The sequence below is a fragment of the Corvus kubaryi genome, unplaced genomic scaffold (assembly GCF_017639235.1).
Source record: "Corvus kubaryi isolate FWS band 111438036 unplaced genomic scaffold, C.kubaryi_AGA036_p1.0 37385, whole genome shotgun sequence".
Classification (NCBI taxonomy): Eukaryota; Metazoa; Chordata; class Aves; order Passeriformes; family Corvidae; genus Corvus; species Corvus kubaryi.
Genome location: NW_024581127.1, coordinates 4,045,181 through 4,073,073, shown reverse-complemented (window position 1 = coordinate 4,073,073; position 27,893 = coordinate 4,045,181). Strand labels below are relative to the sequence as shown.

At 38.1% G+C, this 27,893-nt stretch overlaps 1 long non-coding RNA gene across 1 annotated transcript; it reads left to right on the top strand.

The window, feature by feature from the left end:
* Positions 1 to 27,422, top strand: LOC121668537. The gene is made up of 3 exons (XR_006017437.1): positions 1 to 277; positions 19,968 to 20,137; positions 21,566 to 27,422. It is a non-coding gene; the product is annotated as an uncharacterized LOC121668537 (long non-coding RNA).
* The last annotated feature ends 471 nt before the right edge of the window (positions 27,423 to 27,893 follow it).

Genomic DNA, 27,893 nt, shown 5'->3' with positions numbered 1-27,893 from the left:
GGAGCCAGCAGCAAACTGCATGCACGCTGCTGTGTCAGGGAATGTGGCACTTGAGCAATGAGATAGGAGATAATGTAAGACTAATATAATTTAATATAAAAAATGATCCTATTAGAAGCATGATGAGATCTCAGCACCCCTGGAAATGAGGATATATATTTACATAGAGTAATGATATGGTCCTGGCTGCTATGTTATACATCTTAATTAGATTACCTATTGCAAGAAGAATATTGAAAATGTTTCACTGAAGGATGACAAAGTGGCTAGCAGCTGGGTAAGTAAGTCCAGGCGCTGATTTACATCAGAGGTGGATTTGAAGTTTTTTTAATCTTTAGCTGCATGCATGAAAGTATGTTGAGCATTTGTAAGATAATTTCAAAATTTCCAGGTTTAGAAATTTGAAGTAAAATTCAGGATAATGTTTTTTTATAAAAAACTGCTTTTACTTTGTTTTCATTTGTCTGTTTATGTATTTTGTGCTTCTGTAGATAGACTATTTTACTTGAAATTCATGAAAGTGTTCTAAGATATAAAATTCATGTGAATGGTTATGCAAGTATTGCTGTATCTGGAGTAAAAGTTGTTTGGTTTGTTTTTTTTTTTTGGTCAGAACAAAAGAAAGTTGATTTCAATTTCAGCAATGATGAAACTTATTTTAACTTTAAATAAATATGCATAAATATGTGTCTAAGTGTATATATATGTGTGTGTGTGTGTATGTGTGTGCCTCTGTTTGTACATCCAGGACAAATTTTCCAAATGTAGGAACCCAAGTGAGTGCTGTGTAGGGGTGTCAGAGTGATGTAACTGTTTTTATCAATCCATCTTTCCCCAGGGGAAGTGCTGTACTTGTCACTGGGCTAATGAACACTGTGGATGTGTATCCCTAACACCACCCACTTCCCCATCAAGCTCCTCAGTGTTCTGCTGTGGAGACATATCTCACACAACTAAAGGATACTATTTTCTCTTAAAATCCTGAAGGAAAAGTAGTCCTAGACAAAACATCTGAGCTTTTTATAACTGTGGAATTTCTATATGGGGGGGAAAGAGCTTTGGCTGTGTACACAGATTAAGTTCACTTATGTCTAAAAGTGTGTTTTCCCCATAATGAAGATAATTAGGCCTCTATCTTTTGTTTAATGCCTACATGAACATTTCAAATATAAATATTTTCAGCAAAACTCTATTATTTAAAATCCAAAATGCAACTGATAGTTAGAAAACAAACTTGAACTAATATAAATTAAGATCATAAAATCAGAAAGGAAGGAGAAAAACGTCATTTTAAAATATAATTTCTCAAATGAAAAAGCCTCACCTTACTCATACTTATTTTAACTGAGCAGTTAAAAACACTGTGATACAACCTTATTAATAAAGGAAAAACAAAGTCATGGGGACTTCATAGATGGGTATTTAACAGTCCTTGTCTCAGACATGTACATGGGAAACCTTCAATATCTGCCATGGACACAACTGTCATTATTTTTCTACTTAACAAGAGTTCGCCTAATCAGGAGCAAGCTGAAAAATGTTTTTTTCCAAGTTGCTGTAAATAGAGGGGTCAGGGAGAAGGGCATAATTTTCCCTAAGCGCCTCCTTCCCTCCTTAACCTTGCCCCAGACTGTTGGGCGGTTTACAGGAGTTCTGGTTCTCCTCACGCTCGACACAAGGAACTGGATGCTCCCACTGCACTTCCTATTATTACTCAGACTCTATTTGGCTGCAGGCACACAGTTATAACCAGGGAGATAAGATGGGAAATTATTGAGAGTGCAACAGCTGCAGCCTCTGCCAGGGTACTCGAATTTCTGGTAACTAAGTCCTAGGGAAGACATTTTTCAGTCACTTAAAGATAACAGCTACGAATGTGATCCTCCCAATTTGTCCATTTGGAAGTCAATTTTTAACCTTTTGCTTGTAAAAGTTCTCTAAAATTAGTGTCTAGGTCTGCTGAAGGGGACAGGAAAGGTGGACCAGTCCGTGAGAGTTAACTCTGGGAGTTAACTAAATGAAGGGCAGGTTTTCCAGGGGATGGATTTAGCTAGGGCCCCAGCCCAAACAGAGAAACCATTAGTGCGTGGGGAAGGAGAATACTTTCAAAGCTCTTAACTGTAATTGTTATACCTAAAGATGAGTTCACTTTTTTGCCATGGGTTTGGTTATGCTGACTCTTGTTAATCTAGATGCAACAGATCTTGTTTGAGGGACTTCTGACTGAAGTCATCTGCCTTTGCTGGGAGAAAGTGAGAGGAACTGGCAAAGGAGGGAAGTCTTGTATTTTCTGAACTCTGCACCTTCAAGTTTGGCCTTTATGAATGGAGTCACAATAAACTTCTCCTTACACTACTTTTACTCCCATTCCTTTAGCACTAGTAAGAGAATTAATAGTTCTAAACTCCAAAGTGAATATTTGGCTCCCATAAACACTCTTTTTAAAGGACGTGATGTTCGTCATTCTGTGTTGCACCCCAGTGATTTCACAGTAAATATCCTTGGAGGCAAGTCTGAAAAACATTTGCTCATTGTATAAGTCAGGAATTTAACAACATGTCTTTTGCTTCCACAGGGTTATTCTGTGACAGGAAAAAATATAGAGATGTATTAGGAGAAAGTAATATGCTAGTCGGGTCAAAATGTAAAAATCTGTATTTGAAAGGGTTTTTGTACTGATTCTCTGCTCTAAAACCTTGTTCTACTGAGATAATTCCCATCCCAATACATCTAGTAAAGCACATCCTGAAGCGCTGAGCATTTTTAAATACGGACATAAAAATTAATTCAATGTGGAAATCCTGATGTCTGTCTATTTATTTTAACCAGATTGATATAAAAAATTATCAAACAGCACTGTGACAGAGAAGGTAATCTTACTATGAAAAAACACCATGAAATATTTAGAAGATGTTTAGACTTCATTTCAACCAAGTATGAACTAATCTTATGAAAATACCCTGACCCTGCTCATACCTTATATCTCAGAAGAAAAACTATTAACCTATTCACACTCCTTTACAGTGCTGGTCATCATTCAAAGTGGTAATTTAATTTTGGATTTATTGGTTAATATTATTATTACTTTTAGGAAAAATAAAGTGAGCTTGGTTCGGCTCGCCCTGAAATTTTATCTAGTTCTAATTTCAACTGTTAAATATTGCAAAGTAAATATATTTTTATCACTGCATTTGGCAGTGCAAAGAATTCCCAGTTAAAGTTGGAAGGAATCAGGATAAAGAGATCTGTTAGGAATGCAACAGTTTAATCTTAAGAGTATTTATATGGACTGGATGTTTAATATTACATTTTATAGTTAGTTGGTCATATGTGCAGCGCAGTGAAAACCTTTTATGATAGCCCATAGTAGACTATGCACAGGGTGACTCAACAAACATATTCAAATGGTTTTGTTCTTTGTGTTTTGGGGTTTTTTTATGAGCCTGCAAAGTGCTGAACCCTCTTTATTCCAACAAATGCAAACCCTTAACACCCAAGACCTGGGTATTGCTAGAACATTACTTAAATAAATGCACATTGCTAAAAGTCAAATGTCTAATAAAATGATAACTTCTCAGCCACATAAAGGATGTCCAGCTCTAAAGTGAAATGCCAAGACAAAGCTTATAATTTCTTGGCTTTAGTTTGTCAATCGCATACCAACTACCTATTCAACAGCTGTCCTAGCTCTCTAGGATATATGTAGGATACTTGCATGAACAGCTGGATAGATCAGAAATGTTAGGTATTTTTTTCCAGTTTTTCACAGTAAGGTTTTTTGATCAATACACTAGGAATATGAAGCACATGAAGCAACAGTTTACCTTGATGGTCAGCCACAGACTGCAGAATCTTCTGGAGGACAGTGAGGCAGTGCTAAAGATCAGCCTGCCTTGACAGCAAATCAGTGCATTTTTGCAAAATGACTGAAGACACCTGAAACCTTGTTCAGCACTTGTGTTCCTTCCCCCACTCTGAAATGATATCATTTCATTCTTTGCACCTAACAGACAGGGCATGGAATTTAAAAGATCAGTGGAAAAAATATCCTACTACTTAGAATGACCACAAAACAAATCTAAGCTACCTTATACACAAGAAGTTGTAAGGAACATAGGTGTGTGACCTCTGGAGCGCTCTTTTGAGAAGGCCTGCTGTGTTCACTGAGCTTTTGTCTGACTGTGTCCAGGATCTGCTCAAATGAAGCAGGTTACAGCAGAGAGGCTTCACTAGCCCTGTTTGTTCATCAACTGTTAGCACAAAATTTCTGTACCTGGGCTTTTTATTAAATTTAGCACTCACATAGTCTTGTTCTGCTAATACCAGCCTTTCCATGGCATGAGATTACAATGCAGTGCACCAGGGAAGAATAGCTAAGAACAAAATTTCTCAATTTACCTTAATACCTTAACACATATTTTGTCATTCATAAATGACCAGTGCCCTTCTGAACCTGTCATTCCCCAAAACCAAGAACCAGAGGTGTGCATGCAAGTCTCCTCTGCAAAAAGGAGAAGGAAAGCATCTACAGAAGGAAAGAAAAGAAGAACAAACCACATCACTTTGCTTACAGTTCTTCAAAGTGTTCAGACTGTATGACTGACCTGCAGGTGTGTAGCATTCTACCTTCTGGGATATTGGTTCCTTGATTGTTCAGACTGGGACTTTGCTGAAATGCCCTATAATGCCCACACAGTTTGCAGACCACCTCACCTTGAGTCTCATTCCAGTGCACGGATCAGCCCATGGCTTGTATGAAACCAGATTCCCCTGAGACTAAAAGTACTCCCTGATTCTCCACTCCAGGGGCACATATCTGAATGCCTACCTGCCCATCACTCTCCCAGTTATCTGTGGGCAAATTGGAGTGTAACAATAGAGAAGAGATGTCGGCTTCAAACTTGTAGTGCTATCTACAGTAAATCACAGTGCATTTGCAAATATCTGTGTTTATGCATTTATTAGCTCTCATTAGTGCTTATGTGGTAGGGAAGGAAGTACAGTTCCTCAGAAATTCCTAACCATAAACCAAAGGCAGTATTTCCCAGTCTCCTGTCTAGGAACCATTAATCCCCCATGCAGTATTAGATGTAGTGTCAAGCTATAAAAAGCACAGACTATTTGTGTTTATATGCTCTAATATTTAAATCTATGTGCATTTCATGCGGCAGATTGAGGAGCAAGGTATGAATAAACTCTCTTCTGTCAGAAATAGAAAGCAATGTATGTGGTGTCATAAAAAGAGAACAAGTAAGTATGATGGCTGGGAAACAGAAATCAAAGTTAGATTAAATATTAACTGAGTCATTTTATTCATTCCTCTAAAATTATACTGTCAGTCCTGTGTAAGGCTGAGAAGACTTGATTTCTGTCCTAAGGACCTTACCTTGTAACCAACTGGACCAAGGTCAGCATAAAGGCATATATATCAGAGAAAAACTAATCTTAGCAGCTTTTAAACTCCTTTGAGGGTTTTTTTTTTTTTTTTTGCATTTTCCCAGAACAATGGTCTGGTGTTTTGGGGCTACAAGCAACTTTCTGTAGAGGAAATTCAAGGAAGATAGACCCCCTTCTTAGAGAAGAGAAGAGAAGAGAAGAGAAGAGAAGAGAAGAGAAGAGAAGAGAAGAGAAGAGAAGAGGAGAAGAAGAGAAGAAGAAGAGAAGAAGAAAAGAAGAAGAAGAGGAGGAGAAGAAGAAGAGAAGAAGAGAAGAAGAGGAGAGAAAAGAGAGAAGAGATCTATTATGTTTGGGCATTAGCCCAGGAATATGTGGAGGAGGACACTCATCCCAGAATACACTTCAGGCACAGCCCCTAAATCTCAGTAAATTGTATCTGGGTTCTTACTTTTCTCTGTTGTAAAATAGGCTTAATTTTAAAGCATGACAAAAGGTCATTCATCATCTGCCAAAAAGCACTTAGTTATTGCATGGCAATAAGAGAGTATGTGCAGAGTTATTGGGATGGATGATTTTATTGGTGTGCATTTTTTGCATTTTGTACAGACATAAACCTTCAGCAGAATCTGGAGCAAGCAAATTTTTCCAATTTAGTCAAGGGAATGGCTATGGTTCATTTCACAGGAGCTTGAGGATCACACAACTGTAAAGGATACTACCATTCTCCAGACTCTTCTCAGTACAGTCTTTCAGTTTAACTTCTCTTCAACACCTGCTGTAACAGCACTCAGAACAAGCCTTGAGGCAGAATATGTGTGTAAGACAATGATTTCCCATATATATAAATGTGGGAGCAATTCTGATTCATATATTGCTTTCTGTTTACACTTATTAGGCAGAAAGAAATCCTTTGAATTGCTAATTTTATTTCAACAAAGTTCCTCACAAGGGAAGACTTTAATGTAACACTTTACATGCAAATTCTTTTCAGACCATCTCATGTGGTCCATAGGGCCGCAAATATCACAATGATCCCTTCAGCTTCAAGACTGATGAATCTCATCTAGCACTCCTAAAACCCATCAGCTGTTTTGAGACTATTTTATTAGTCTTTTAGTAATTACTTATCTCTCGGAAACACACAGGACTTCTTGATTACTCTGAACAAATCCAGAGACATTGGTATGTCAGAAGTAAAATCTTCAGTGAAAGCATAAACCAAGCACTTTTACTTCAGGGTGGAATTTTAATTTATTATTCCCTCTTCCTGATAGCTTGGCATTCTCTTTGCTCAGAGGCTGTGGAAAAATAGTCAGAAATCCTTCCAAAAATTATCACTTACTAATATCTCACATCAAAATATTACCACAGTACATTCTGGGAATTAGGCCAGCTAACAAAGTCTTTACTTAATTCATCATTTTATTACTCTGCCACTTAAATGCCACTTAAGACTTTAAAATAGTTGTTGAGACTGGTAAGTTTATTGTACATATGCATATCTATTACTCTTAGCTATCAGTACTGGGAGTTTGTCACCTACGGTGAACCTGACTGTTGTGGGTGTCACCAATGAGCCAGTTCAGGTTTTCATGCTTTATCTGCCTTCCTCTGTGGCCAGTAGGTAAAAGAAGAAAATTATTCTGATCCCTAGTGATTCAGCTACTTCAGGACTAATTTTTTGGCTCTCATAAAAGGCAACCCTTTTGCAATCTCACCCTCTGCAAGAGATTTTATTTTGCCCATCTGAGTGATATTGTCTGTATGCAAGGGAGTCACACAGATTTGTCTGAGTGAACTTTCCAAAGCAGCCATCAGATAAGAGGCATGAGCAGTGACCATTTTCACTTTCAAAAGGATGTGTGGTCTAGCCCAAGGGGTTTTGCTTTGAATGCCGGGCTGTGAATGCCCTCTTTAGGAGTCCAACCTTACTACAGCTATGTATTGAGATGGACTGTAAGGACAGGATTATTCTTTCCCAGTGGAGATGTCTACAGATCAGATGCCTTCATCTAAGTTGTGTTCAAGACTCCCATTGTATTCAACATTGAGACACCAGTTAAAAGAAGTGATTGTTGCCCTGTAGTCAGCATTGGTGCAGCCTCAGTATGAGTACTGTCTGCAGCTTTGGACTTGACAACACAAGAAGGATATAAAAATACTATAATGTTTCCAAAGCAGAGCAAAAGGGTGAAAGAACTAGAGGGCTCGAGTTATGAGGAGCATCTGAGGATATTGGGTTTGTTCAGCTTAGAGGAGACTGAGGAGTGGCCTCATTGTTCCTACAAGTTCCTCATGATGGGGAGCAGAGAGGTGTCAGGTGATGGGACTAAAGGGAATTTCTTAAAGCTGCTCCAGGGAAAGTTCAGATTGGATGTTTTTCACTGAGAGGGTGTTTACTTGAAGAGGCTCCCCAGGAAAGTGGTCATGGCCCCAAGTTTGTTAGTGTTTGAACAGCACTCTTTTACCTAAGCTTTAACTTTTAGGTTGCCCTTGTGGAGTCAGGAGCTAGACTGGACAATCCTTTTGAGTCCCTTCCAACTCAGGATGATTTTATAATTCTATGCCTGGCACTTTTAATGTATGGTGAACTTCAGCCTAAAGTAAATGGTTAAAACGGATTGTGCTTCTGCCCAAGAATTGCCTGTTTCTCTGCAATATAGAGCAAAAGGAGAGTACAGTACATGTCTGCATTGCAGAGTTTTCAACTGCAATTAGAAATATATTCATAGAGAGTTATAGCTAGTGCAAGAGATTTGACTTCTTCCTTCAGTTCTCAGACTTTTTTCTTTTTTTTCTGGAAGTCCTCTTCTGCCTACTCCATGGATGTTCACTGCTGCTTGACAGGATTTTCCATTTTTTGTAAAGTACGCTTCAGCAGAATTCCAAGGAGAAGGTTTGTGATCAACTCAAAGTTGGTTCAAATTAGGGACTCACAGGTTAATCTGGACAATGATATATGTATTATAATTAATTTATTATCTTGTGTCTGAATTATCATGAATAAAGACTATCTAGTTTAGAGGAGGGAAATCAAGACTCAAGAACTTAGAGGAGTGTATTTGGAAAAGAGAATATAACCAGTATTGTCTAAAATATATGTAAAGTTACATCTAAAATGAAATTCTAACTTCTTGTTCACCTCTACTCCTGTTCATGTCTGGACTGCTATCTGAAAGACTGGGTTTTGGGTATTCTTAGATTAAAAGACATAAGTTTAGTTTGATTTCTTGTTTGTTTCTTCTTTAAATTCATAGGCTGTAGCATTGATTGTTGTGTGAACAAGTTTATATTTTAGAAAAAGGAATTCTTCCCATATACTTTTAAACATGCTCAGCCTCTTTCAGAAAATATTTTGTATTTTATGGCAAATACCTATGAGGGTGACAGAGCACAGGTTTCACAGACAGGTTGTGCAGTCTTTTTCTCTGGAGATATTCAAAACCACCTGGACACAATCCTGAGTGACATGTCTAGGCTACTCTGCTTGATGACCTTCAGTGGTCCCTTTCAAATTTTGTGTTTCTATGATGGAATACAATTCCAAACACAATTTTGGCAGCTCCCATTTTAAGTCACAGCGTAACACCTGCCTGATAGATTATGTTCAATGTTTAGGCATCTTCAATGATTTTGCACTATGTCAATTTTTTAATCAATCTTTTTAATTGTAAGTATTTGACAGAAACTTTTTCATCATGTGTAGTGACTTAAGAAGACAATCTCTTCCTGGCTTAACACATCTTTTTGTTTTCCTTGACAGAGTTTTAGACTTATTTACTCTAAAGACCATTTTGGAAAATGAAGATTGTTAAAGGCAAATATGAAAGCTTGAGGGAACTTGTGGAAAATGTTTATGCTCTCGAAATCTTCCAAGTGCAATATATTTCTATCAGAAGGTGTGGTTATGTCTCTGTGTCACTCCTGTATTCTGCAGTCACAGCACAGATTGTACAGCATCGTGCTCTGGACAGGGAGATACAATTTCCTTCTTACACCTTTTGCCTCTTTCATTGTTTGATTGTAATTAAATTAGAGTTCCCACTTTCAAAATGTACAATTCACCCTTAAAAGATTATTTGGCCTGAAATTTGATAAGTAACATGTTGTCCAGGGAAGAGACATGCTTTGCTCTCTATGAGATATTGGTTTGTGCAAAAGCAAACTAGGTATTTTCATGTTCATATTTTCTGGTTCTCTCTACTAAAAAAACCCAACTGTTTTTTTTTCAGCAGCAGAGTACATGAATGAAAGGGAAATCCTTGTTTAAATGCTGAGGGGTTTGTGCTGGGGACAGAAGTTTAAAAAAATCAGTAAGTTACATGCAAGCTTGATACCCTAGAACTGGTATAAAGAACAGAATTTTAGTGTATATATAGTCTTAATTATGACCCTTTAACAACTGACTGATGCAGTGACTCTGCAATAACTATTTTGCTGCTTATGGAGATTTGAAATGGACACAGCACAACAAGAATTTATGCACTGTTGGATAGTTTCCCTCTTACCCTTTAATGTCTGTTTCAGTATTTAATTGAGAAAACACTGTTATTTTTAAGGCTGTTGCATGATAAAGAAAAATTTAAGAGGGAACCAGTTAAATGAGATACTCAGATATCTGCTCCTCCTTATTTCAGAGATGATTGATCATGTTCACCTCCTTGGGACAATGGTCCTGTTACATGCTTTCAGTTACTTTTCCTACAAAGTCCTCAAGAATTTTCTTATTCCTTTGCTGAATTGGGCCCCTAGTCTGTCCTTATCCCATCATATTCCCAGGCTTGGGAGCATTTAATTCATGCATCAAATATAACATTTTTGCATACAAAACCAGATCTTTGTAGGTACTTTTTTACCTCTGTGAATTTTCTTTGAAACAGGAAAATTATTTCCAGGAGGTTTTTTCCTTGAGATAATTCTTTCTAATAGCTAGTGGCCTAAAGAATATGTAAGTCATCAATATCATCCACCCTGTTCCCTTACAGTTTCTTTCTGTTACTTGATACCTCTAGCTCTTGCTGAAGGAATCCTTCCTCTGAGTTCCTCTCTTACTGATTCTTCTCCTCTTTGTCTGTGATTCCTTGTTCTGCAACTTCTTTCTTGGGTCTTGGCCAGCTTGTTCCCCTATGATCTTCTACTTTCTCTTTCATCCTCATCCCAGACTGACTCTGACTCTGTGACTGCAGATCCACTGACAGCTATTAAATATACAGCAATGCAAATCAAACCCCATCAGGAAAGCCAGCTAATTATGTACTGACTCCCTTGCTGGTACCAAGACTCAGTTTCTCTCATCAATCATCCCCAGGGCTCTCCTGATTATTAACTCCTGTTGTGTGTAGTGACTCTCCTCCACGCCCTCTTCGCACACTCTTCCTTTAACCTCCTATTAATTTGCTGACATCTTCCTTTTGAACATTGGCAGATTCATGGATCCTCTATTATTTTGAGCCAAGATGCAGAAGTTCAGCTTGATTTACCATCAACCTTCTTTTGCCTGTTTTAAATCGACTGCTGCACTCTGCATTCTCTGTAGTTTCTCACTTTGCTGTTAAATCTTCCAGTCATTTGGAGACTTTCCCTTGTATTCCAGTGTTGTGAACTTTCTTCTGCTTTTCAGGGCACTTGGTAAGCTTGTTGTTTTGCCACATTTCTTCTGGTTATGGCTAAAATGCTGTTTCATTCTGTTGCTTTGTCTATTTATTTCCATCAGTCCAGGTTCCCCAGGACAGAAGTTGGTTTCTCTTGTCCAACAAGGGGTCAGACTCACCCACAGCACAAATGTGAACCAAAAGGACTCAGTCTGTATTAGGCCAAGTCAAAGGCAGCTGCTGATGGGAGCTCTTGGCAATTTTCCCCAAACACAGCAATATCCTAAAGCCGGGATCTGCAGCTCTGTGGCTGTGAGGAGCCTGTCAGTTCTCACCTCGGGCAGATGTGCAGCCCTGGTGACCCACGAAGGCTGTCCCAGGGCTAGTGACACCGGGGTTTCAGAGCCTGTAGATCCAGGGTGGGCACACCCTACTATGTGCAGGTGCTCCACTGCAGAGCTGCTGCAGGAGCACCAAAGAATCCCACCGCCTCATGGCTGAGCTGCTCACCAAAGTGTAACACATGGGCCCTGCATGTGATTTCCCTCAGACCCAATTTTGCCTGCTCAGCAGTAAAAATAAAATGGACAGTTTCAGTAACGGCATGGCCTGGAATGAATTACCAGGGAATCAAACACCATATTCATTTATTTAAGAATGGCATAGTCTAATTTTTAACTCCCTGGGAAACTGAGAACTTGGGGTTTTTTCCATCATAAGCAAAATAGTATTATGCAAAACTTGTACAGACAAGAGATAACTCGCTTTTGCATGACTTTTGATTGTCACTCCAGGTGTCAGTCACTGCATTTCTACTGTGCTTATTACAGTATTGCAGAGTTATTACATTTTCATTCCAAGAGTTACTGAAGAACATTTGGTTTTTTATCTTTTCTTCAATCTTCTTTTTTTATCTTTGTTCAATGCAAGAAGCAGATATTGTGACTTTGATGGACATTTATTGATGGCTGATGAATTCTGCTTGATATTATTATATGGTTGCTAATATACAAATTGTGTTAATGCTGGCACCAGTGTACAGCTTTTGGCAAATTCTTTGTAATACCAAGGGATAAGAATTAGGTAATTAAATCTTGAAAGATAACAACAAAAAAAATTGAAGAAAACAACTCTCCTGCTGAATTTTCTCTCATTAGTCATTAGATACGGCAGGAGTTTGTATAAATGCAGTTGCTACCTTTAAGCTCAGTATTATCAAAGACAACCTCAAAGAAGTTCAGATCTGGGCAGGGAATGGTTTGAGGGTAATTCACACAGCAATGGATGAGCACTTCTGTGGCAGGGACTTCTGTTTAGTTGCACTCAAATTTAGCAGATTTCCAAGAAAACGAACTGCATGCTAGTTCCTAGATCCTAGACAATACAAAAGGCTTCTCGTTCACCTATTTAATGTTATGGAAAAATGAGGGACCTGAGACAGGAAAATTAGGTTCAGAATCTATTATTTTTGCTTAAATCTGTATAAATTGAATGTGTCTGCAGCTGCCAAGCTTGGATTGCAGTGTATCAGCAAGACATATTCAAAGAGTAGAATGAGTATATAAAAATCCAGAACAGGATACAAGAAACACTGAAACGGAATTTGTTAAAAAGGCTTGCCTTTATTTCAACATCACTTTTTCTTATTTTCTGCTTTAGGGTGGAAATAAGAACCATCCAGTGTTGAAAAAGAATTTGACAGCTAGTTTTAGTACAGCATATGAAATGTGTATTTTCTTAATACCTAAGTGTATTTCCTGCAAAAAAAACAGTTGTTTTTTCCCACTCATCAAATTCTACTTCTGTATTATATGAGGCCAAGTTACACAATGAGCTTAGTTACACTAACCTTAATCAGTAAAACACAAATAAAACCACTCTTAAGATTTGCTGCTTACATCACTAAAGTAAGCAAAAAGCACAGAGGAAAAGAAAATGGTGTAATAAGACAAAGGAAAAAGAAGACAAGCATGCAACACACAAGTATCATGCAAAAGCAGAACTAAGAGGAAAATTGAATAGCCCGTGATTTCTCACTCTCTCTTCCCATCCCTTCATCTCCTTTTAAAAGCCAGGAACAAAATAACATGTGTCTTTTCTCCTACCTGGTAGAAAGTCAGTTCTCTTTCTTCTTTTTCCTTGAAAAAATTGAAGAACTAAGGAGAGAAATAAAGGAAAACAACATTTACATCTTTTGTCAAAAGAACAGAAGAAAGCAACAGCATAATTATGTGTATCTAAGAGAAGTATTAAACTTTCTTCATTTACTACACTTCTCAAGCTCTGCAGGAAGTTCTTGGGCCCAATGCTCAGGCTCTTGGGGAACTGAAAACCCAGAGCCATTCTGATTGATAAAAGCCTGCAAACTCCAGCCTTATATGGCTCTGTGTGCTGTTTGAACATTCCCTTCTGAGATTTCTTCTTCATTCTCGTTTCACATATATACATCACAAAAAATAGAAAAAGAGGGTATCATTAGTTTTGGCATCACTGGAAAGAGTTTTATTCGGGCTGCATGGCTTGCAGAAAGCAGCCAAAAACCACAGGGAAGCTTACTAGAGAAACTAACTCATGTTAGATAATTAGCATGGGCCCATGGAAGCCTACAGAGAGACTGCTACTGACTTCAGCTTCAAAAAAATCCAGTTTGGATCAGAGTGGAAATGAATTAATCTGTGTTTTTCTTGGTTCATTTCTCATGCTCAGGCGTAGCCTCCCATTGGTTTAAAAGTTAGCTCTGGAAACTTCCCATCCTACCGTTGTTTTGGAAAGTTTTGGGTTTGCTGTGGAGTATTTAAGAACTTTGTGTCCTTGGCAGTATCTTTTTCAAGTGACAGAGGCATATCACAGAGTTGTGCCTCCTCAAAAGTCACTTGTACACAAAGTGAATCAGAATCATACTTATAATCACACATCTGATCTCCATGAGCTTGGCTCATAGCAATGTACTAGATGAGTGCTTTGAATGTGACCTAGGCTTTTTTTAACTAAAGATTAAAAACCTTATACCAAAATATCTACCAAATAGTTTCTACAATTCCTATATTTATCAGCTTTGATGCAGAATTATTTTTCATTATAACATGAACACATCAGCTGGGTCTTTAAATAGAAAAAAGAAAAGAAGAAAACCCTACATCAAGGTTATCAAAACAATCCTTTTCAGGCAGTTTGCACACTTTCACTTAGGAAGTGAATAGCCTTTATAGTTTAAAACCATGATCTTCCTAGTACCTTACAAACAGCTAATCTAGGAAGAAAAACCTATCTATGAAAATTCTTGTAGAATTTAGAAAACCATTAATAAAATGGTTTTTAAAAAATTTTTCATATGAACGAATTAAGCTTATACATCATAGTAAAGACAAACTGGGAATATACATTTCTGTCAGGAATTATTGAAGCATTCAGTATTCCCCAAAAGAAATCCACTACACTGTTACAGAGACTAAATAACATTTCAAAGTGGTTTTAATTAGATTTTGTACTTAACCTCTTCTGTGACCAGTTCTTTGTAAATCCCTTTTATTTCCTGCTACCATGCTGTGATACTGCTTTCTTATGAATGAGGAACTAAGTAAACAAGCTGTGCTGAATATGTGAGTGATTAGGGAATAGTTTACTATGAATTATGGATTTGTTAAAGGAAAGTGGTCTATACCTGTTCCAGTGTTTGAAACAAGTATTTAAAACCTTTCCTTTAAAGAGGTTCTGCAACTTCACGAATTTTCAGCCTATGGAAAATACATGGTTGATACTAGGATGGGGTACTTTCAAAAACATTCACTTACATAATCTTTGTTCCTGGATTAATGTGTTATTCTAGAAGGCTTATTTAACAGAGATTTGTGCTTATATCTGAATTCTGCCATGTATCTGTTTCATCAAGAAGTTCCTAAATAACTCTGCAGAAATGCAGACATTAATACAGATACAAAGTACTGTATTAGAGAGTTCTGCTTATCTTCTTGCTTAGTTCCATGGTGAAACCTAGATGCACAAAATTTCCTATTTTCTTCACTACTTTCATTTCCATTCAAAGCATGCCCAGCATTCACCCCCCACAACCCACAGCTTTCCCTGTGCTCTGCCAGTTTGGGCAATCAGAAAAACACAATCCTGGATACACCCAGGTAAAGTACTGTTGGAAAAATATATATGTACTATCTACTGCGAAACTTTCAGCAATGTTATTGCTCATGTTTAATCCCCTAAAATTTGCTTCTTCTAGACAAACTTATTGATTCCTACAAGTTTGAGGGCTTTTCTTTTTCATTTATTTATTTATTAGAAGAATTTTTGAATTTAGTCTTTCATATTGGATGCCAGCTCAAAACTCTAGTTCTGAAATTTGGTACAAGCTCAGCATTAAGTTTTTTTTTTAAATTGCCTTAGTCCATGCTCACCTCATCATCTTTCATCTGTGATGGTAACAGAAGGATTCACAATGCATTCAAAGGCTAGCAGAGAAGAATTACTAAAATGGAAGATGCCTCACAGCAAACTCTCCACCAGCAGTTCCCTCCTAAAGACCTTCAGCTTCATGAGCCTACATCATCAGGAGACAAGTGTTTCACTGTCAAGGGAAGAGACTTCAAGATTTCTAAATTAAAATCTGAGTTCCACCAAGATGCTAGAGAGAAGCCAAAGCTGTCAATAGCAGGCAGAGTCTAACAGAGACACAACATCCCTGTTTACCAAATGGACTGCGATATTCCAAACTATTCTGAATACAATGCTGAATTGAGAGTGCCTGGCACCAGCCCAAGCCTGCAGTGAAAACTGAGTGGAGAATCGTGTTAGGGAGAGCAGCAGTCACTTTGGAGCAGGAGCTTGCCAACATTGGATGGAGTTGTGCCATGGCTGCAGTTCATACCTGGGCTTTCTGCAGTACCCTGCCCCAGGCTGTGTTCCTGTGGTGACTACAGTCACTCTGGAGTAGTGCTGACCTACCTTCCTCTCCTGATAATGCTACCTCTGCATTATTTAGATTTTAGTTCTGATTCAGCTTAGCTGACTCTTGCTTAATTCGTCCAAGAAGGAGTAGTTTGCTCTGATACAGTAGGCCCAGTCAGTCAAGCAAGTAAATTCTTTACTGTGGGGATGGTGAGGCACTGGAACACATTGTCCAGAGAAATTGTACATGCCCAACTCCTGGAAGTGTTCAAGGCCAGGCTGGACAGGACTTTGAGCAACCTGGTCTAGCAGGTGTCCCTGCCCATGGCAAGGGGCTTGGAACTAAATGATCTTTAAGGTCCCTTCCAACCCAAATCGTTCTGTGATTGTATGGTGATGGAGATAGAGAGGCAGATGATACAACCAAAATTAATCCACTGCAAACTGACTCTTCTCCAGCCCTCTGGCAGGACCGTGACAAAACCAATTAAAGCAATGGACAAAACGGGTCATTACATAAAAGAGATCCATGAGTCTATATAGCTTGAAATATCTGAAATTATTTTTATTCAGTTGAACATATCAAGACAAAACCTCAACATTCCCTTTTGTCATTACTGACATTGGAAAAGAAGAAAATAACCTGTATATACTTTTGAAAATATACTCACTGGTACAAATCTGTTATGGCTGAAATGGGTGTAAATTCGGTTATTGAACAAGTATCCTCAATCCCAAACTATTTCTTAAGACACAATGTGGCTGAACCATTCAGATTTGTTCAGCTTGGTTGGAAAGAGCCCTTAGGCTATGTCTGTTTTAGTAAATTAAACATTCTAGTGAATTAATAGCTTTAGAAAATCTTCCCAAGAAGTCAAACTCAACAGATGATGTAGTAGAGGGTTACAGGAATGGTTCTGGTCTGGACCAAAGATTATTCCCTCAGACAACTCACTGTCATCACTTGGGAAAATTTGTAGGTCATGGGCACTTGCTGGTAGGCAGCTGCATAAGACTGGCCAGTTTTGAAGGATGAGAGGGTTTAACAGCATGGACACAGGCTACTCTGTGCTAGTTGGCTTCAAAGGAATAACATTTTTGTGTAATTCTCTATGACAAGTAATGTCTTAGAATGTTTTGGTCTCGAAAACATCTGAGTTATTGAAATGCAGATGATCTGATGCAGGGGTCTGGTCTCCAACAGGTCCATACCAAGTCACAGCCCAGATCTCTCCTGTTATCTCTCTCCACCTGTGACAGCAGGAGGGCCAAGCAGAGACTTTTGCACTTCCCCACAGAATATCCAAGCTGTTCCTGGCCTCCTCATTTTATACCCAGGAGTGGATTCCAATTTGAGACAATTCAGAAGCCCATTTTTCCCCTCACAAGCCCATAACTGAAAAGCCTGGTGTGTTAATTTCACATCTTGTTTAGTGAAAAGATGTTTTCTGCTAGTGCTTGGCAAAGGTTTCAAGGTGTCTGGGTGCCTGAGCTGCCTTCTACCTGCAGTGGGAAGATCCCCAGGAGTCCTTCCTGCAGTTGCTCAGCTGTTCCTGGCTTAGCTCCTGTAGGTCCCGTTTCAAGTCAGCCTTTTCCCAGCTACTGTTTCCTGGGATCCCTGCGGCTGCAGCAGCTGTTCACTTCTCTTGGTCTCCCTTTTCTGGGAGAGGTTTGTCCTTCTCACCAGCTGCCCTCTCCCATTCCCCAAGCTATTCAAGTCCCAGCCCTGCATCCTTATCCCTTCCCAGTTCCTTCTGCAACCACTTCCCAAGCCCTGCCACTCTCCCTCCACAGCCAGTCAGGAGGGAGCTGGCTCTGCCTTTGTAGCTCACTCCCCACCCTTGGAACACCACCATCTCCCTGCCTGTGCCGAGAAGGATCCCAGTCATAGTCCTAGGTGGTCTTGTCCAATATTACACACTTGTCCAGAGCATTTTGTTTCAGCAGAAAGTCCAACTGAGACAAAGGACAGCTATGAGAGAAATGTTGAAAAATAATTTATCTCTTTTGCATAAAAAATTAAAAATGCAGATTTGCTGGTCTGAAACGTCTTGGGTGAAATATAACTGCTCTAATAAGCAATACACCCTCTATGGCTAGCAGTATTCTGCATACAATCAGAGAGCAGAATTGTGCAATTCAGTTAATTTTTATAATTTTTATAATTGTAGCATAATTAATGCACATTCTGTGAAACTGTTATGTTGCAATAAGATACCTCCTGCAAACTCAGTCAGAAAAATCCAGTGAACTTAGTTTTTGAGTACAGCTACAGAAGCAAAGACATGAAGAACATCTCATAAAGTTGTTTTTAGAAAAACAAAAATATGTTATCCAAGAAGGAATTTATTGCATACAGCTATTTCAGGACAGAGTTATGGTTTTATCTGAAACAACTCTTTTTAATATAACATGCTTAATTCTATTTTACTAACTTTTTTTTTCATTTGAAGAGTTTGTTTATTTCAGACTTTGCTCCATATTAGAATACTTTTTGCTGTAATGATTTGTAGCTTCAATAAATGGATCACATTAATGACCAGTTAACCTTTCTGCAAAGGCACTGTACCAGGTTTCATAATACTGACTTCCAATGTGAGAAAAACCAACTGCATACAGATCTGAAATAAATATTAATTTGTTAAATCATGTTTGCTAAACTCTGGGTTAAGAAAAAAAAGGATCTTTAGTCTTTGCAGAATGTATACAATAAGGAACACTTACATTCCTTTCATAGGTAAATTTTTAGAAGATGTACAACTTCCTGCTAAAGGCCATTTATAATTGAAGGATTCCTGAAATTAAACAGTTAGATGCAACAACATTTGTTCAAAGTTGAGAAAGAAATGGCAATTTGCCACATTCTTAAGATCATGTAATTGAGTGAAATCTGGAATTTAATACCTCAGCAGATGACAAGTTCAAGGATGACCCTGTTTTACAAAAGCCCAGTTGGAACGCATAAAGCCATCTGATTTTGAGTTTTCATGTGAAACATTTTAGAGCAGCAGGATTAATGAATGTATGAGAATGTGTCCTTGGATTAGAATGCATTCCTTTAGAATGAGAATAAGAAATATGAGAAATATTAAAAAGAAAACAAATGCGGCATTGTTAATTTCTTGCTATGTGACTGAAACACTTGTAACTAAGTGTCTACAATATGACTTCAGTAGTGGCTCATTTTCTCACAATGCACCTGCATGTCTTGGAAACAGTTGTAAACAGTACATGATTCTGCTAAGAGACAGAGCCCATAAACTGCCATTAAACTCTGCTTAGTCTTCTGTAAGTGCTGGTAGATTCCTCCTCTGGAACTAACAAGATAATAAATATAAATCTTCTCACATTTCTAGTTTAGACCACAGCATTTTCTATCTGAGAACAGACCTTTGTAAGGAGATGAAAAATGTCATTTAAAGGCATGTGGGATAGTCATGAAACCCTACATTTAGGGAACACAATAAATTGGAACTTTGGGTTAAATGAACACTAGCATCACATCTGCCACACAGATCTTTATCTCCACCTTACATTCCTTAGTTAAGTTAATATAAGAATACCTGATAAGAATAGGGGTCAGTGAAAAATATTTTAGATCACTGCTACATTTGTTAAAAAAAAAGAAAGAAAGAAAGGAAAAGAAAAATCTAAGACAAGGCAAAATTTTCTGAATTGTGAACTTAATTTAAGTTCACAGTTTGCTTCAAAGTGTCCCAGCTGTTCTATTAGATAATTCCTTGGCTAAGGATCACTCTGTTAATAAGAATGAAAATGTTCACACTCTCTAATAACAAAGCATAACTACTGAAGAAAGTGAATTATCGCAAGCATTCAAGATGCCCACGATGCTAACTTTTTCCCATTACTCTATCTGTATCCTGAGCCAGAAAACAAACCCTAACATGCTGTTGGGTTCAGTATTTTAGCAGTTTATGTAAAAAAGAGAGCAGTGACCAAAGTAACAGCAAAAAAACTTCCGCTGATTGCAGAAAATAGATGTTCTTTAAAGAGTGGAGGGCTGGACACTACATTCCTCTTAAACTTGCAGGATGTATTTACTGCCTCTTGTAATTGCCATAGGTCTGACCCTTCTGGAGTTTTTTCACTAAAGCAAAGTTCACTTTACTAAAATACTCTAAAACATCCCGGCTCTCAAAATTCACTTCTTTGGAAAGACACTACAAACACCTACATAGTGGAAAGCACGGGAAGAGTTATGGCATCATTGGCGGTCCATGACAAAAACACAGGTGGGTGTGTTGATAAACATGTTCAAGCCGCAGCTGCTGCTGGTTCTGATGGGAAAAATGCTCTTCTGGGGATTAGGAATATACTGTAATCATGCCAGCCAAAACATGCATGACAGTTGAAAAGGAAAAGAGAGCAGCTATATAAACGGCCATGGTAACCTAAGTGCTTTCTTTTAAATTTGCAAAAGAAATACCTTCTGTAAGCTTTTGTCTCTTTTTCCTACTGCCAAGGTCTTCATAAGAACATGAAGAATAATTATAGTAAATTGCAAATGCTTTTTAGTAACTTGCTGGAAAATTATTTTAGCCCTGCTGGGATTTAATTCATAAAGTAGCCTGAACTCCTGCAGAGCAGAAAACATGTACCCCTTTTTCCATTAGACTACTCAGGGAGTAAGGGGTACTCATCCTGAGAAAGGACACCAGAATCTATTCTGGGGCACTTCGAGATGAAGCATGCACTCGTTATTCTTTTACCACAGAAGACATTTCATACCACATATGATATGCATGGCTGACATAGAGTAATACTGTATCTACATTTTTCAAGCAGACAGAGTAGCTGATGTGTCCTTTTCCAGGGCAGATGTTTTCCAGATATGCTATTGTCACTCATTAGGATAGTAAGTAAGACTTGTATGAGTTATGGTATGGTAAATACTATATATGCCAGCTCATCCGTAAAATACTATGGATTTCTTAGATAATTCTCCTTCTGGTCATCTTTAATCATTTCAATATGACTAGTTTCCTTATGAACCCAGCACAACTTTTATATATACCAGTAGCAGTATAAGCACTACATGAGAAACAAACTGACTGGAATTTTTATGGAGTTTTTGAGTAAATGTATTTATTCTGTCCTGCGCCTGATCATACCCCTTCACTTATGTCAGAGGAAATGGAGAAAGCTGCAATATTTTAATACCCTAATTGCATTAGCAGAAGGGATGAAATGGTACAATTACATCCAAGTACATTGTACAGTCTAACACAGTATGCTTTCTTTTGCTGTCTTTGCCACAATAATGACTGCAGAACCATCTTAGTGGCTTCTTTTGTATTATTTGATTTTATTTTGGGAATGTTGATTCTGTTTCTGGATAGATTCTCCAGTTTGTTAAGCTGGTGCAAATATGTTTCTGTTTCATAGAAATGTAAAATTGCTGTTCATTATGATGGCTCTGTTGTCCCAAATGAGTCAAAACTCGAATTCCCAAACCACATCATTGAATTTACAACGTCTGTGCTGCATCTACAGTGCAAAGAGATGAAAGTTGTTATCCCCCCTGGGCCTAAGGGAGTCTTGGGGAGCTCGAACACACAAGCCTTCAGCATAGTTCTGTAGCCTCAGCTCTGAGACTGCACAACAGGATAATGTGCGCATGCTGCTGGTATGAATTTAAACTCTTTTTTGTTTTTTTCCAGCGGGAGGCTAAAGGATTCAGACTGTATCAGGACTGGATAGAATATTAAAGCTGGAAGTGCATAACAACCTCTCACAGATAAAGAAACATGGAATTACGTCCTGTGCCCCAGGTTGAATGCATTTGCCTCCATCAAACCTGGGGAGTTGGTACTTGGGACAATTTCAAGGAGTGACTCAAGCCATTCTGCTCCAAATGCCGCCCCTTCTGCAGGACTGTGACTCAGAAGCTGAATTGCCAGCATTCTCCTGCAAAGCTGTGAGGTGTGGCTACAGAATGTCTCCCTCCCTCTTTCCTCCCTCCCTTTCATCCTGTAGGAGGTAACCAGTGGCTCAGGAGACTGCCTGGCTTGGCTTCCCTGTCTTGGTCTTTCCCTCTTGTCAGAGCCAGTCAGTCTTTTTCTGAAATGGCTGTCCCCCTATTGAAGGGAAGGGTGATCCTTTGTCTGGCAAGTTTTGTAGCTCTTTCTAGCTTAGATCACATTCAGACAGAGCTTAGTGCACAAAACATGGAGTTATCTCTATCTCTTCTGAAAATGAAATGTCTCTAGTGCAGTTACCTCTGCAGTCACCCACTATATTCACGAAGTCACCACCAGATCTTTCTAGAGTCAATGAAGACAAGTACAGCCATTAATGTGTCAGTCAGTTTAACTACTTTAGCTGCATGTTTTAGGAGGAAATTATTAATCTAAATGCAAGGCAAGGTTTATTATGCCCCAGAAAAAGCTGAAAGCACCATAAACTATCTTCTAATTCATTGTTCCTCCCTCAAATTACTTCTGTTCTTCAGAAGTCTTCATTTTGTTCCTTCTTCCAATGGTTTTTGCTCTTCCTTTTCTTCTTCCTGAGCTTCTGCCCACACCTGATATTATCAGTCTTCCTAAAAACTGTCCTTGAGCCCTCCTACTTTAGAGCAACTGCTCCCAACCACCCACCTATTCACTATTTCTCTCTCCTCTCCCCATGTCCCAGAGCTCTGTTTCTTCACCAGCTGCATTTGAACACACTTTCAGATGGTCCTGGTACCCCTGCAGTGTCAGTGGTTAAAAAAATAAAATCTCCTCCTCAGCATTTGTGAGATTGGGCTCTTTATAATGACATTAAGTATACCAAAGTCTTCAAATAGTTTCTGGAAATCCTCCTCCACTGAAGACTGGGTTTCTTGATTCAGGTTTAGGCACACTTTTTTGAACTTTTTCATGCTAAAATGAGTATTCCTGACATGATCATGAACTGTCCACACACCTAAAACACCTCTGCTAATCCAGTTTGAAACACGTCTTGCTTTTCCAGTTTTGTCTTGCCCTTGCTGGATACCTTTTCTTTGACAAACAGAAAGAAAAAATTGTCAAAGTAGTCAAGAACCATTTATTAAGCATTACTAATTATTAGATTCATGTTCCCTTGCTAGCCATGTCTTTAAGCTAATTAGGCAACTTAGGCTTCATTTCATATTTAGTGTATTGCTCACTCCATTAGAGGGAACAGCATCTTGCCCCAGAGCTTCCAGGCAGCAGAGGCTCACCCTCCCTAAATCCTGACAGGGAATGAAATATGTTAGTGCCTTTTTGTGGGTGTTTTGTTGTTGCTTTTGTTGTTGTTGGTTGGTTGATTGTTTTTGTCAGAAGAAATTAGCCGTTTTTCTCCTCATTCAAAGATTTTGGGAAGTCTTTACCTTGCTGTGCATTAGTAAAATGGGAAGTTTTGTACATTGTCATTCTGATATTACACTCTTCTCTAGAAATACATTTTCATACACTGTCACAGAAGAAATACTGAGCTAGAGCATCTTGCTCCAGTTACTGGGTTGAGTCCAGGAGAGTACTTGTATGGTCTGGCTGTATGCAACTCTTCAAGCAGTATCAAAGGAAAAATATAAAAAACCAGCTGATTGGAGTTGTTGCTATAATATTTGTGTCCTCCTGGACACAAACATGGTTTTGAAGCCCTTGATAATTTGATGTTCTTCAGGGAGATCACTAGATTGGCCTGTGAGGAGAAGCTCAGTTTGTTAGCAAACCACACCAGATCTTTGTGAGAAACCACCTTTGTGACTCATAGGCATTCCTATGCTCTCTCTCAGTCATGAGCAGATGAATCCCCACACAAAATGTGCTATACAGGTAGGGCTTCAAAATCTGCAGTACAAATTATTTTGAAGTTTCTATTTAGAAAATCACTTTCTAATGCAACAGCCCAGAGTGAGGTGTCCTGGCCAGCTGGAGTCCATGAAGTCTTCACAGAACATTTTTCATGTGGTTGTCTTGTACTGTACTGTGGGTGAATTTTGTTATGTGGCCATTCCCACTACTGAGATCTCACTTCATGAAAGACTTTATGGAATCTCTGCTCTAACTTTTACTGCACAGGGGCTTCAATAATAAAGGTTTCTGCATGACATATGTTCAAACAGATTGCAGCTCTTTTAATGCTCAAATATATGTGTTAGGGATGCTGTACATAACAGATGAAAACATGTTTGTTTTCAGATGTATGTATTTGCAAGTGCATTAATCAAGAAGCAAAGCTAAGAAAAGTTTGATGAAAAGAAGTTGGGTTTATGAAGAATCAAAACCATGCACTCACTGTAATTTACATTTTCAAGTCTGAAAATAAAATCCAAAGCTTAGTTATCACAGCAGTCTTCCCTCCTCACCCTTGTTGCCATAACACACATCTGGCAGACAGGTGTATGTTCTCAAAATCTGAACTTTCTCAACATGTCTCAGATCAATCTCTCAGGATTTTTAATCACTGTCAGGGTAGTCAGGCTCCATATCATTCTCAATAAAAAATGTTAAGCTTATTATCTGGCATTTATTTTTCAGATCAGCTTTGAAGAACATTCAATACACTGAACTTAGGCAGTGCCTCTGCTTCCTGCTGCATCAATAACATATCTTCAGAGTAAACACTAGATGGTGGAAAAGTCAAGAGCAGATTAGGAAGAATTACAGATGCCCAAGCACATTAGCTTTCCTCTACTCTTTTTTTTTTTTTTTTTTTTTTGACAAATTAAATTGTCATGATACTAGATTTTGAATGGAAAATTATCACTTGACTCCTCTGGTTTCTCCCACAAACTCTTGCTGCTACTTTCATGTACAGTGTTAGGCATGATACCGAGTGAAGTTTTATTACTGATTTTCATAATCAGGACAAAACATCTAGGTTGTACACAATTCTGGCAGACACAAGTGGCTCTAGAAGGAATAGCTCCTTCTGTAGAAAACCATATTCTGCCAAATTTTCTTCTAGCAGAAAAAATTACTGGAATTCAAATTACTGGAATTTTCATAGGATAAATGTAGCAGGGTGAAAAAGGAGGTCCATAATTATAATTATAGAAAGCAGGTGCATTGCAGAAAAAAATGAAATGTAGGACTTTTTACTCATTTCTATTATTCTAGCTTCTTCTAAAGAGGCTGCTCAAAATACAGGAAAGTTTTTACCCATGTAATCATTGGATACCCTCTTTGCATGTGACTTATGCATGTGACAACATTGAAAACTGCAAGTATAGTAATTTGCTTGTAGGAGGAGATATCAGTGTACAGAAGATTTTAATGAAGTGGGTTTGTGTGGAAATCCAGCACATATGGAGGCTCTGTGAGAATCATGTGTAGTTTGAAGTTTAATTGAGCTTATTAATACTCTTTAGTAATGTTCAGCACTTCCAGCTGCTTACAGTGCACAGCTCAGGTGTATCGAAGAGCTAAGCATCAACTAAACAATCAAGTGTTACTGGAGTGAAATCATCTTTCACAAGTGAAACCTGGAAGCTGATGGTACTAAAGAGACAGGTCACACATAGGCTTTGTACCACACAGCATCAGTGATAAAACTTACATCATACCTATTGATATTATGCCTATAGTAATTTAATCATTAATGTACAAGAATTTCCCATGTAAGAATTAAGAAACTGTACTAACCTTTAAAGATCTCCATATGGTTGGTCAATCTTTTATCATTTTTTTTTTCTACTTATGAACATAGGAGCTACACCTGGAGCAAGTCTGAGATAAAGCTGCCTGTAAAATTCTCTATTAAAAAAAAAAAAAAAATTATTTCACTACGACAGGATAACCTACTGTATTCCTTTCCCAATTTAGCATTCTCCAAGCTGCTAGTATCAATTTTTAATCAATTGATGCAGGGGTGTAACTTCACAGATTCCTCTGACTGAGAGATCCTGGATCTACCTTAAACTTTTGTTTTTCATTGTCCCATAAATTATTGATACTCCAGACTATTCCTACTGTATGTACAACTACTATGTCACATGCTCTATAGCATTTATGGACTCTCCTTTTTAATCTTTTCCCAAGCTTAGATCTCATGAGATACAATTAATAATTTTTCATTAATGGTAACACAAACAGAAAAGCTCTTGGCCATCTTCCAAGCTTTTCCCTGTTGTGCTAAGGTAATATCTGCTTTTATGTCCTTTCCCATTTCTACACAATGGCAGCCTTGTTTTCTAGCTTCATTAGAACATTACACAGAGAAGAGATCAAGCCTTTTAAGATGGTCTTTCCACTCTTTTGAGTTTCTGTCCTTCTTGCATAAGGCTAGGCATTATAAATTGGAAGTATAGTCCAAACTGGTGTATTAGTAAGTCCCGTGAGTGCTTTGATGCATCATTACAGAATAATTTGCCAACAACTGAATGTTCTTTTTTTTCCCTGAGTGCTGAATTTGATAAATTTACAAAAAATTTTTGATTATTTTTCATGAGCGTAAGCAAGGAAGTAGAGGACCTACGAGTTCTAGGTAAAAAATTTCACTGCAGGAGCTGAAACACCTGCTACAGCTGCCGTATTTCACCACTGTAAGAAATAAAAAGGGAGAAAAGTCTGATGTTTGCCTACAGCAGCACTGCTGGCCTGTACCAACCTCAGTCCAACACTCTCAGTGCAGGGCAGTCAGCAGCAGCCACTGTAATGAAAGCTGTTCTGTTCTGACGTTACCAGCGTGATTTTAAGAAAAGGAAGATGAGAAAGTGTGTTTAAAGCACTGACATCATACTATAAAAGGCAAGATTAAAGCAATAGCAGACTGTAATGAACTGTGCAACAAAACAGTCTGCAGTGCCTCTCAGCAGTACTTCCTAAGACACTGATGAGCAAACACTACCACTGTTGAACAAACAAAACTGACATCTGAAATATAAGCAGAGATGAGGGTGATCCCTTTGCTGAGAAAACAGTTGTATCTGTTTAAGAAATAGTTGCTGCTCACACCAAAAAATCTAGAAATTGTCAGAGGTTGGAGGAATCATTGCAAACCATTTTGAACTTTATTGAAATATCAAGCCAAGAGAACAGTGGTTCAATGCCATGTGAGGTTGATCACAGATTCCAAAATCCGTATGCAATTAAATTAATGATAAAATAGAGAATAAAAAAAGAATAAGATAAAAATTAAGAATAAAATAGAAAGTTAAGAATAAAATAGAGAATTTTTATACTGGTGTGAAACTAACTTGGCAAAAGCATCTCTGAAAGAAGGCAAAAACCTTTTGTTTATACCTGCACTAATCATATAAAATAGTTTGCACAAACAATAAAGCTCTGTCTTCTGTGACTTATTAATAGACATTCAAGTATACATAATCTTAACTCCATAATCCTAATTTAAGATGACTCCTGAAATCTGAAAAATAAAGGATATTTCCAAGTCAAAGATCTTAAGGACTCCATTTTTATTATATTAATGTTATGATTCATGTGATCCATGCATTTAAAACTCCCTATCATCCTCTGTTGCTGTCTTTTGTCCCTGAGGAAAAGTCACACAGTGGTTGCATGGTGATTATTGCTAACACAATATATATGAGTTTGAGATTGGTCATGTTGCAGTAGATGTATGTGTAGTCCTGACAGCAACATAAGACACCATAAACAATAAAAAGGCTTCTTGTCAAAAATATAATGAAACAAAAGACCAGCATACAATGTGGGCAACACAATCTCTGTTAGAAACTGAGTGAATTTATATAGAAATCCTTGAGAAACAGAGACAATGAGAGGGACAATAAAGTGTCCTATCAGGAAGGATGCTTTTTACCATAGCATTTAATGAACTTTTAACACACCCGGCTACTGCATTAGCTGTCAATCAGCTCATCCACACATCCTAAGTGAATTTCCTTCATCTCCTTGATAAATAGTTTACTGCAATTTTGAATATGGTGCCATTCGTCTACCAAACACAACTCCCATCAGAGTTCCACAGGTGCTTAGTGATGCTCGCTCATGAGCTTTTCTTAAGTTACTTGTGAAAATACACAAAATCTTAAGTATGTCCTGAGGATGAAATGCT